Source organism: Cyprinus carpio, chromosome B12, assembly GCF_018340385.1.
Source record: "Cyprinus carpio isolate SPL01 chromosome B12, ASM1834038v1, whole genome shotgun sequence".
In the NCBI taxonomy this organism is placed as follows: Eukaryota; Metazoa; Chordata; class Actinopteri; order Cypriniformes; family Cyprinidae; genus Cyprinus; species Cyprinus carpio.
The window spans coordinates 7277348-7289334 of NC_056608.1; the positions used below are offsets into that span (position 1 = coordinate 7277348).

General features: G+C 36.9%; 1 pseudogene; it reads right to left on the reverse strand.

The window, feature by feature from the left end:
- Positions 1-405: 405 nt before the first annotated feature.
- On the reverse strand, positions 406-8248 carry LOC109102949 (annotated as a pseudogene).
- Positions 8249-11987: the final 3739 nt, after the last annotated feature.

Sequence of the window (11987 nt, forward strand, 5' to 3'; positions counted from 1 at the left end):
AAGCAAAATCAAAAGTTATGGTGAGTCACTTACAGTGTAAGTGAATGAGGCCAGTATTTGGAAGATTTAAATTTTTTAAATGTATTTATAAATTAATTTATCTATTTTATTTTATTTTATTAATACATTAATTCTTGTGTTAAAATTTATTATTTGAGCGATACATTTTATTAAAAAGTAATTTTAAATTTTTTTAGAATCTAAGTATGGTTGTGAAACTAAAGTGTGAACACACACACACACACACACAAACACACACATGTGAAACACAAAGGTTAGTAAGTGATTTTTCAAACTAAATTCATGTTAAGATCTGTTTACATCATATGGCTATACTATTAAAACATTTACATTTGCATGTAACCTTTTTTTCTTTTTTTAAAGAAAATGAGAACTGAGTTGAAATTCATACCTGTGGTCACCATTATGCCACAAGTGCTGTCGACTGAGCTTAACTTGTATTAATACAGACTATTTAGTACTAAGGGCTTCTAACCATAGTAAGCACTGCTAATGTTCAGCCAGAAGACCATCAAAGCATTGTTTCCAGTTCTTTCAAAGACATGGAACCTGAATGTTCATCATCCGCTACAAAATATGGCTCAAAATCATGCTCACTTTCCTCTGCATTTCTGCTGTTCTGCTTGCATGGAGACCTTTTCCCATCATTCTGCCTCAGAACCAGCTCATGCTGCCGCACTGTAAAAAACACAGTCTCTGTGTCGTGAGGCACATGACCTAAGTTTCCTGAATGGTGGAGACGTGGTTGTCCTTTGGCCCCCATGGTGCCCAGAGGCAGGCCTTTAGTGCCATTGACACTGAGACACACACTCTGTGTTGTGGTGTGTGTGACATCATGCCTCCATAGTAGCCGCTCCCACATGCCGCGCTGCTGTTGACACGAGCTTTCTGCTTCAGGTCTATTGCAAGACTGCGCCTCAGCCAAGCCTTCTTAACCTCTGCCTGCACCTGTTTATGATGGACAGATAAAAAAAGAAAGAGACAGAGAAAAAGGGTTAAGACACTGGCACACACACAAATTTAAAGGTAATGTATGTAGTTTCCTCTATGTTAAAATTACAGTCACAAATATATACTTTCTGGCCAAAATATGTGACACTGGACCACAAAACCAAGTTGCTGGGGTATATTTGTAGCAATAGCCAAAAATACATTGTATGGGTCAAAATGATTGATTTTTGTTATACAGTATGCCAAAAATCATTAGGATATTAAGTAAATAAATCATGTTCCATGAAGATATTTTATAAATTTCCTACTGTAAATATATTAAAACTTAATGTTTGATTAATAATATGCATTGCTAAGAACTTCATTTGGACAACTTTAAAGGTGATTTTCTCAATATTTAGATTTTTTTGCACCCTCAGATTCCAGATTTTCAAATAGTTATATTTCTACCGAATATTGTCCTATCCTAAGAAAAACAATATATTAATGGAAAGCTTATTTATTCAGCTTTCAGATCTACCTCAATTTGGAAAAATTTACCCTAATGACTGGGTTTATGGTCCAGGGTCACACATATTTGAAATATAAGCTAAAAGCTTAATGAAATATATTTTTGAAATTGAAAAAAAAAAATGTAGTTTTAACCTTCATATACCAAAATATATTTCAAAATACAAGAAAATAAATTTCCAGCCTTACAGTAGCCTAATAGCTTACTAGTGAAATCTCAGTGCACATAAGTGCATGGTCTGAGTATGTGAAGTGCACTTTTTATTGAAATTATCAGTGTGAATTTACTACTATTTATGCTACCAAATTGCATAGTGCAGTGAATATGCATAGTATGAATTGAGATACATCAATCCAGCAAAATTTTATTTTAAAAGTTTAAAAGGCTTCTGGGGTCATCAGCTTCCAGTTATTTTTTTCTGAATAAAATAGCTCGTTGCGCTGCTTGATATTGGAAACTGCTATTTCTTTTATTATTTTAATGTAGTACTGTATTATTGCAATTATAGACACACTGGTTTGTAACACAAATAGTTTACAGCACTTTTTATTCTCTTTGTTAATTTACCAATAGGGACCAATGAATCAGAAATAGCATCTTTCACATTGCAAAATATGATAAGGTGGATAGTTCACCCAAAAATAAAAATCCTGTGTACAACTTTGTCAACTTTGAATTTTCATCCTTACTGGGGTGCCTCAGGGCTCTGTTCTTGGACTACTTCTCTTCTCCATATAGTGGAATTCAGTGGGACCCAATGGGCTGAAAGTCGCTTTAAAAGGGATCTACATGATCCCAGCCAAGGAATAAGGGTCTTATCTAGCAAAACGATCATAATTTTCTATTATATATATATATATATATATATATATATATATATATATATATATATATATATATATACATATATATACTTTTTAACCATAAATGCTCATCTTGCACAAGCTCTGCAATGGGCATCCGTGTCTTCACACATTATGTAATCATGTTGGAAAGGTCACACGTGTTTAGTTCTTTATCTGTGTACTTCGGTTCAAAAAGGTAGGGTAGGGCGAAAACTCCATCTCATTTTTTTCTCCAACTTCAAAATTGTCCAACATTGTTGTTTTACCTTTTTTTGTAAACGCCATTTGACTTTTTTTGCATGTTCGCTTTGTAAACACTGGGTTGGTAGTTCCAGGCGAGACCTTTCCAAAGTAACTACATAATGTGTGAAGTCAGGCTAGTGCAAGGTGAGAATTTGTGCTTAAAAAGTATATACATTTTATTTTAATTTTAGAAAATGACTGATTGCTTCACTAAATAAGAGCATTATATCTTGGCTGGGATGGTGTAGACTAGAGCCTTTTGAAACTGCATTGAAACCGTAGAATGGAGAAAAATCCTGGAATGTTTTGCAAAAAAAAAAAATAATTTCTTTTTGACTGAAGAAAGAAAGACATGAACATCTTGGATGACATGGGGGTGAGTAAATTATTAGAAAACTTTTATTCTGGAAGTGAACTAATCATTTAAACATGCATTTTTCAAAGAAAGCTTATTGAACTGTCCAAGTTCACACCATCAAGTCACACTGGGTAAATACAGTAAGTACACACGTATAAATCTAAAGTGTGAAACACTCACCTCCCCATTGCAGAAGCAGTAAATAAATGCCACAAAGAAACCCTGTGGAAATAAAATGAAAAATTCCAATGAAATCATAACCAGAAAAAGCATGCAATATTTCAGGGCAGCAACCATCAACTAAATTAAAGCAACACGAAAAGCTACAATGACAAGTCTTTGTATGTTTAAAAGTTGTATCTGTTAATTTTATTTTAAGAACCTTAGTTACCATGAACTACAGTAACAATAAAAAGTTGTATTTTATTGACTAATATAAAGAAATATTAATAAAAACCATAAGCAATTAATTGTTCACTGTTAGTTAATGTCAGTTAATGCATGTAAAGTGTAACCCTGTCATCTTAATTCATAAACTCTTATTGAAAATTAATCAATTAATACAACTTTTATGGAAAGTCTAAATCATTGTCACTGTGAACATAACTGTTTAAAGTCTATTCCATTTTTAGCAATCGAATCCCAAAGTAATTTCCTTCATATCTATTACTTGCAGATTATAAGTTTAAAAATGTCCTTTGGGAAAACTTGCTAACTGTTTAAAGACTATTCCATTTTTAGCAATCGAATCCATTTTTTTTTGGCCAGGGGGGGGGCTTGACTATACCTGTGAAGAGTTGAAGAACATCTCATAATGCATCTGAATCTGCCACAGCAGACCTGTGACCTCAGTGTATGGAAGAGCCATGAACAGCATGTAATGAACTCCAAACAGTGGCATCAACACCAGGGTTGACTTCAGCAGTTTCCTTTACAGCAAACAGCAAACAAATCACTACAAATCACATGTGTGTTTACATGCATAAACGCGTGCGTACGTGTGTGTGTGTGTAGTAATTTATAACCTGTACTGCTGTCTAGGATCTAGTTTTCCAGTGTTTGTTTCCCACAACTTAGAGGCCAGAACCCTGATGATATTGAGGAAGAGAAAGAAGTTTACCTAGATAAATAAAACACACTAAAATAAGTGACTTTTCAGTAGGGATTTTCTGATAGGAAGCATTTAGTGTTTATAAAATATGGATAATATATTTTCCATTTTATACAGTACATATTTTTGTTATTGCATAGGATACATTTAATTTAAAGATTTGATTTATTATTAGTATTAATTAGAGAAAAATATATATCTTCTTACAACAATGGCTGCCAGGATAGGTACTTGATAGATCCATTTGAGATTGCCGGCGCTTATATCCCAGCACCTAGAGATGAAGAAATGCAGCCTTCAGTGCTTTAGAAAGCACTCTCAATAATCTATTATCTTTATTTTACTGTGTTGTAATGTGAAATTAATATTAATTATTTAAAACCTTTTTTTACACTGGGACACTCATTTGCACTAGTTTTGTGCAAAACATAAAATTCAAGAGTTTTTCTTGAATTTTTCTCACACATCCTCTATAAAAAGTCCAGAGCAAATTACCTACTTTTTTCTTTGAGAAATCTAATCCCTTCCGAACGCAAATGTCTGTGACTGAGGATATTTTTTGATGTTATTAGTTCACAGTGCATTAACTAACAGTAAAAGATACAACTTTTGTATAACTATTGTTTATGTTAACTAATATAGATAACTGATTTTAACAAATGAAACCTCATTGTAAAGTGTTGCCAAAATTCTTAACTCAGAAAAGCCTTATTTGTGTTAATATGGTGGAAATTACTAGACATCCAGGCTTTTATCTTATCTAAACAATGTAGGCCCTACTAAGAAACTAAATTGTTGACAAAATTCTTAACTCAGAAAAGATAATAAAGCTGCGTATCATCAGCATATAAATTATATGAAATATTGTTTTTACAAAAAAATGGAAACTAATGGAAATATATACAGTGAAAATAAAATTGATCCAAGAATAGAACCCTGCAGCACACCACTGCTTAAAATAGACAATGAATAAATACAAGAATAAAAACATGAACTACTCAATGAACTGCTTGAAAACGAACCTGATTGATATCGTGATTTATATGTTTAATTCAGAGGTTATTTTTGGGAATGTCAATATTAGGTCTTGCCTGGAATTTGCTAAAAACTATGTGACAAAACCTAAACCTTTTGGAAAAAAGTTTTGTGGTTTGATGTGACATATTTGGCCTAAAAGTGCAAGTTAAAGCCAAACAAAGCTCAACACCCAGAAGAAAATACATTTGTTCTCCAAACTGCATGTCCTATGTAGGGTTGTGGGGATGTTAGGGCATGTGTGCCACCTGTTTGTGTATGTGTAAACCTACTGTGTGTCTGCCAGAGACACCCGGGCACTGACCCATATGGATACAAACACTGCAGGTATTCCTATGTAAAAAGAAGCAAGAGAGACTGAAGCAGGATGTTAAAGGAGAATACTATCTACATTTTGCACCCTCAATGCCATAATGTATTGCTCTACAAAATGTTACTATCATATGCTATCTTCAAATCAAAAGTGACAACTCACCCCAGCCTATGATTGTTAAAGCCCACAGGCAGTTTTTATCAGACAGGAAGGCCATGAAGATCAGACTATGCAAATACAGACCCTCCACCAGGATCCAATAATGATTGGTTGCCAAGAGATACAGGAAGAGGGTCACAGCAACCTTGCAGCCCACCTGTTAGCACACAGAACAATAAAACCAATGTTGGGTTCTGCAGACATGTTGTGTTATTTATGTTCAGTATTTATGTAGTCATTTGAAAATGTGTTTTGGTGAGTACCATGTAGGGTCTTTGTCCAATGGCCCCATCTTCTAGTTTGCCTTCATCTGTGACAGCAGAAAGAACGGCGTCTTTCACAAATATACTGATTGCTCGGCATATGAATGAGGTGAAGAGGTGGATGTGGATGTAGTTGCGGGTGCAATGGAGACGTCTATAGAAAAAAAAGAAACAGAGAAAGGAGAATAATCAAACCGACTTTGAAGCAGTTGTGGAAAATGATTCATTTCATTTTCTCATACTGTAGGTCACATGACAATGCAAATGTAGTACAACCAGATTGCATTCATGATGAATTGTAACTTTTTTAAGTGCAATTAATTGAACTAATAGGTGTTATTGACCCACTTAAAGTATGACTTAAGTACATCTTTATATGTAATTTTACAATTACTGTACTTGATTCTTGTTATTATTTTATTGTTTGATAGTTTGATGTGAATTTTTGGTTTTGTGTTGGTAAATTACAACTATTCCCTGCTTCCTCAGTGAGCAGAGGACCTGCTGACTGTCTGATCAGATCATAGCAAAGATATCTCATAAGTCTGTCTCTGAACACATGGATATCATATTCACTGCTACTCTTACATTAAAAAACTTGATATTTATCTTGTCTTAATGTTAATTTTGCACTTACTTAAAATAGCAAAGGATAAAGACAGCCACCAGTAACGTCGCCAGTGATATGGAGTATCCAACAGTGTACATGAGATATAGTCGCTCAAAGACCTCCTAAATAAACACAGCAAAACAGTACACATATTATTGAATGTATGTACATGTGACTGTAAATGCCTGTACATTTTAGTCCATGCTCTTATTTTATACCTTTTGGACAAAAAAATAAATAAAAAAATACTATATACATTTTTTTTGTGTTGCTATGCTAATGTTTTTGTGTGGTTGCTATAGGTGGTTGGTGATTAAACCATGTTAAAAAAGTACATATCAAACCATCTATGATATTCTGGTCTAAAGAAATGGTTCAGGTGCCTCTTTCAATTTAATCTATTAAATTTTGAATATTGAATTGAATTTTTTTTTTTGTTTCAATTTTGTTTAGCCATCTACCAGGTGATGTCAATTACTTGACTCTGCCAGTGAGTTACATTCTTATGCAATATATAGTATAATATGACCAATAGAAGTGTAATGCATGTCATAAATTGGATAATAGCTGCCTATGAGTTATGAAAAATACACACCTCCTGATCGCTGTGGTTAGTGTGTAGGTAGGTGGTGCATTCTGTGTAGTTAGCCCATGTCCGGTTTATAGTAGATACCTGCTCCCAGTTACCTGATGCATCACAGTGGCGATATGCGTATCCTAAAATGCACATAAAACCGTAAGGCTAAATACCTAAGTATATAGTGTGGCTGCATACACTTAAAGATGTGACAGAATTCACATACAGTGCTTGAGATGTTTTGTTGCCTGTGGTGGGGGGTTTCCACCACAGTTCATAAAGGCAATAGCCAGTTCACAGCTTTTCATTCAATTTTAATTTTGTCTGTGTTCATTTAATCGCAGGAATACATGTAGTGACCTCAAAACTCTTGGACGTTTCCAGAGTTTTTTTGTTGTTGTGGTCTGACAAGATGAAGGGCAGCGCAACTGCTCTCAAGTTACCAGAGTTTTGGTAACAGCAAGCCGTGGCATGGTTTGCACAGGCAGAGGCACAGTTCATGCTGCGAGACATAACTGCAGATGACACAAAGTATTACTACGTAGTAGCTTTGCTCAGCCGCTCCACAGCATCGCAAGTGGTAACCCTGTTAAATGAGCCCCCCGAGAGGGACAAGTATGACACTCTTAAAACATACTTGTTGGGAAATTTGGGATTGACTGAATTGCGTGCGGGGCAGCTTCTTTTGTTACCAGGACTGGGTAAGGCAAAGCCCTCTAAGCTTATGGACCACATGCTGACAATATTGTTCGGTGACCATAATTTTCAATTTTCAACTACAAACTTGTCAAATTCTTCAGAGTCTAGTTGCGAGTTTTTGAAAATGCTCGCTGAGTTTTCTGACAACTCAGTCAACTTTCTCCATGGCAACAAAGAAACATGGTGTGGAACATCATATCTCTACTACAGGTCTGCCTGTGTGTGCTCACACTCGCTGTCTTGACTCGTTGAAATTAGCTGTTGCTAAAGCTGAGTTTGCATACATGTGAGAATTAGGTATTGTACAATGCTCAAATAATTCAGAGAGTCAATGATGCCACAATTCCTGTTTGCTATCTTGTTCTGCATCTTCAAGATTTCTCAGCATGGCTAGCTTGCAAAAACATTTTCTCCAAAGTTGACTTTGTGCAAGGTTACCAACTAGTGCCAGTCCACCCGGGCGGTATTCCAAAAACTGCTGTTGTCACCCCTTTTGGATTATTTGAGTTCATGTGAATGCTGTTTGGCCTGAAAAATGGCACACACTTTTCAGAGGCTCATGGACTGTGTTACAGGGTCTAGCAGAGGAATGTTTGTTGTTGAATATGCTTCAAGATTTTGAGATTCTCATGGACTGTGTTACTGAGTTCGAATTCAGGCGTGTGGACCTTTCCCGATCCCAGCCCACCTATCTCTCGCACTTTACTACCTGCCTTTACACTGTCCTATCTAAATAAAGGCAAAAATGCTAAAAAATCAATGTTTTAAAAAATTGTCTTGCGTGGCCTTAAAAAAGATGTGAGATTGTGGTCCGTTTCATGCATCGCCTGTCAAAGAGCGAAAATGCAGAGTCACGTTAAGGCACCGCTGGTGCATTTTGAGGTACTGGAACGTCGTTTTGATCATGTAACCTTGTTGGTCCTCTCCCTCTGTTTCGTGGGTACGCTCTCCTGCTTACACTGGTGGATCAGACTACTAGGTGGCCAGAAGTTGTGCCCTTTTTCTCAACATCAACTGGGGACATTGCACATGCTTTTATTGGCACCTGGAGTGCCAGATTTGACAGGAATGACTGGCTCCCTTTGGTGTTGCTGGGACTTCATATGCCCCCTAAGGAGGATTTACTCCATTGATAATTGTTGCTGTTTTTTTATATTGCCCATATGTTAGCATGGACTTAACAAGGCTTGGGTTCCCAATGATCTCTCTTATGTGTGTTTTGTTTGTTAGTTTTGCATTTAGAGGGCCTTTGAATTCCAAGGGCCATTCCAGGTTCTGGAGTCCACGGATAAAAGATTCGTAATTGATGTAGGTGGGAGGTCAGACTGTGTCTCAATTGAACACCTTAAACCAGCTCACATAGACCTGGATCAGCCAACTGAGGTGGTCGTGGCACCTACTTCTGTCAACAAATTTGGCCAGTTTGTTGCTAAAGCTTTTCTTGGTAATAGCCCATGGCAGGTGACCCTTACAATAGTGGTATGCAGAATTTGTGCCCCTAATGAACTAGATATGTAGATCTGTGAATTCTGGGAGGGTGTTGGTGCTAGTGTGGCGGCATACACTTGGGGACTGTTTACACCTTGTCACTTCATGTGTTTTCTCTGATCGGATAGCTATCCGATTGTGAAAAGACCAGGTGAACATGCTCTCCGAAATGCTTTCGAGACGGATATAAATCTGACTGCTCAAACCACTTCAGGAGGTGGTCTGGGCCACATTCCAGATGAGACTGGACAAGTGTAAATGTATTTGTTGTTGAAACCACATATTTAAATTTTACTCCTTACAAAATTTTAATAAAATAAATGTGTGAGAGCTTGTTATAGTCTATATGACAGATATGACGGCGCTAATGCATTGCACATCAGTGCGGACGTGTAGCTGAGTATGTCTTCAGCAAGCCGACATGCAAACTGCTCCAAACACACAATCTCAACACACAATCGCTCAACACAGACAATCAACACACAATCATCTTCAGTAAAAGTAGTAAGTAGAAAAGTAGAAGAAAAGTCGACGGTCGGCTGTTGGCCAGTGCCAACGTGTGGCTGTCGGCGAGCATCTGTCAGGCTAGTTTTTTTGGTGTGTTCCACACGTCAGCTCTCGCTGGTCTCACATCTCTGGCAGTTTGCCTGATTTAACATGTTAAATTGGCATCAGGGCCATCTGCGCAAATGAGAACTCTGATTGGATGTTCAGTTTAACGAACAAGTTAGTGCCCAAGAATTAAAGCAAAAGTGATGAAAACTAGTAAGTAAATGAAGGCAGGACAGACAGAAGGCTGTTCTAATGTTACGTGATCTTTCCCAAACATTCCAATATGCAAATATTTTCATAACAACAATCCGCTTAAAATGAATAAAGTTATCAGCATAAATGACATTCAAAATGGTAAGCAAGTGCTGCTTTGTTTACATTTAGAAATATATTATATGAACACTCAGCCATAAGGAACATAATGTCACATTCTCTTTTGTTTTCTCTTTCTGTGTTTAGTTTGGTTTCTGTGTTTGTTGTTTGCTTGGTTTCTTTTGCTAGTTTGTTTCTATGGTTACTGATTGATTATGTTCACCTGTTCCTTGTTAATTTTCTCATTATCTTGTGAATTTATACCCTCAGTTTCTTTAATTCAGTCCAGTATTGTCTTTGTGTCAACATTTTGTGTTTACTTCGCCTGTAATCTCTTTCTGTGTTTGGGTTTTGTGTCAGTAAAGAAGAAAGCTGCATTTAGATTCACATCTCTTCTACTTGCCTTGCTCGCAATGTGACACAATACCAGACCTGTAAAGGAGACGGATCTAGCAGCTGTCCACCTCCTCCTCTTCCTCACTCAGGATGATCACTCCCTTGAAGACCATACCACATAATTTTTTGGAACATGCCCATCAAAAACACTACCTTATCAGTTTGTTAATTTTATTTTATTACACCGGATTTCCTGAACAGTTAAAAACCAATATCCCTTTTCCTTTTGATGGTACTCAAGGGAAATGTATTGATTTTTTCTTTCACCATGGATGAAGTGGAGGAGGGCTTTGATTGCAATTCACCCGCCACAGACCTAGAGCTCACACTCACCACTGACGTCTTGCCAGTGGAGATGTTTGTCATGAAGCTAGAAGTGGAGGACATGTTTGAACCTGTTGCCATATCTGTCTCAGATTTAAAGCCAGCAGCCATGTCTGGCCCAGAGGGAGCACTAATCCAGTTTGACTACCTGAAGTGGAGTCCTACCTATGTCCTATCCCTCGAAGCTCTTCCTTCTCCTCTGGTGGTGTTGTCCTGTTCTTTCTGTAAACTTTAATCTTTTTTCAGCTTCCAGCCTACCTTCATCTAATCTCCGCTGGTTCCATCCACCCTTCAAGCTCCTGCATCCCAACCATGGAGGCCATACCATGTTTCCTTGTCCTGACCATGGAGGTCATCCAAAACCTAGTCATCCTCACTGGTCCTGTCCAGCTGCTTGGCTCCTCTGGTGTCACCCTGGTTTTTCATCTCCTTGTTTCTGCCTGGGTCTCTAACTCTCCCAGCTTTGCCTTACTCAATCGATCACCTTGTTAACCTCGATCCACAGCCAAATCTCCACCCTGGCTCCTCCATCCATCAGCTCCAATGTGAGTTCTTCTTCCACCCGCTTTTTTTCTGTGTCCTCCTTCTATGGTCTCGATTGTGTGTTATTTTTTCTTCCGCTTTTTTTTTTGTGTGTTCTTTTTGTGTAGTTTGCCTACATGCAGGTTGTGCTTAGCAGGTCCCTAGTGGGGTTAAATCATCCGTTTGGTTCACTTAAAAATTTTCGATGAAACTGAACGGTGGCCCCATTTAGCATTCCCCAAGTACTGAAATTTACCACATATATAAAAGTATACTAATAGTACTTTTTTTTTTTTTGTATACTTGCTGCATAAAGTTTGAAAAATTTTTAAATATACTACCTTTTTGTAAAGGTTAACTTTTCAGTTTTCTTCTTTTTAACTTTTCTTTTAAAACACAGTTTTTTTTTTAAGATAAAGATACAGAGTAATATAAGTAAGGATAAAGTTTGAAAAAATTGAAACTGTGAGAAATTACATACTCAGGTTTAATGCATTTGTTAGGATGGGTTAGCAAACCTTGTGGTGGAAGTTGCATAGATGTGGGACTCAGGACAGAGAACTGCAACCGTCGCTGATCGGTCTTTCCCATGGGCCCAGCAAATATCCCATCCATTCAGGAACACCAGTGATCTTGACAATATACACAAATTTATGTTTTTACAAACGGTATAAATGAAATAATCTATATTTAACCT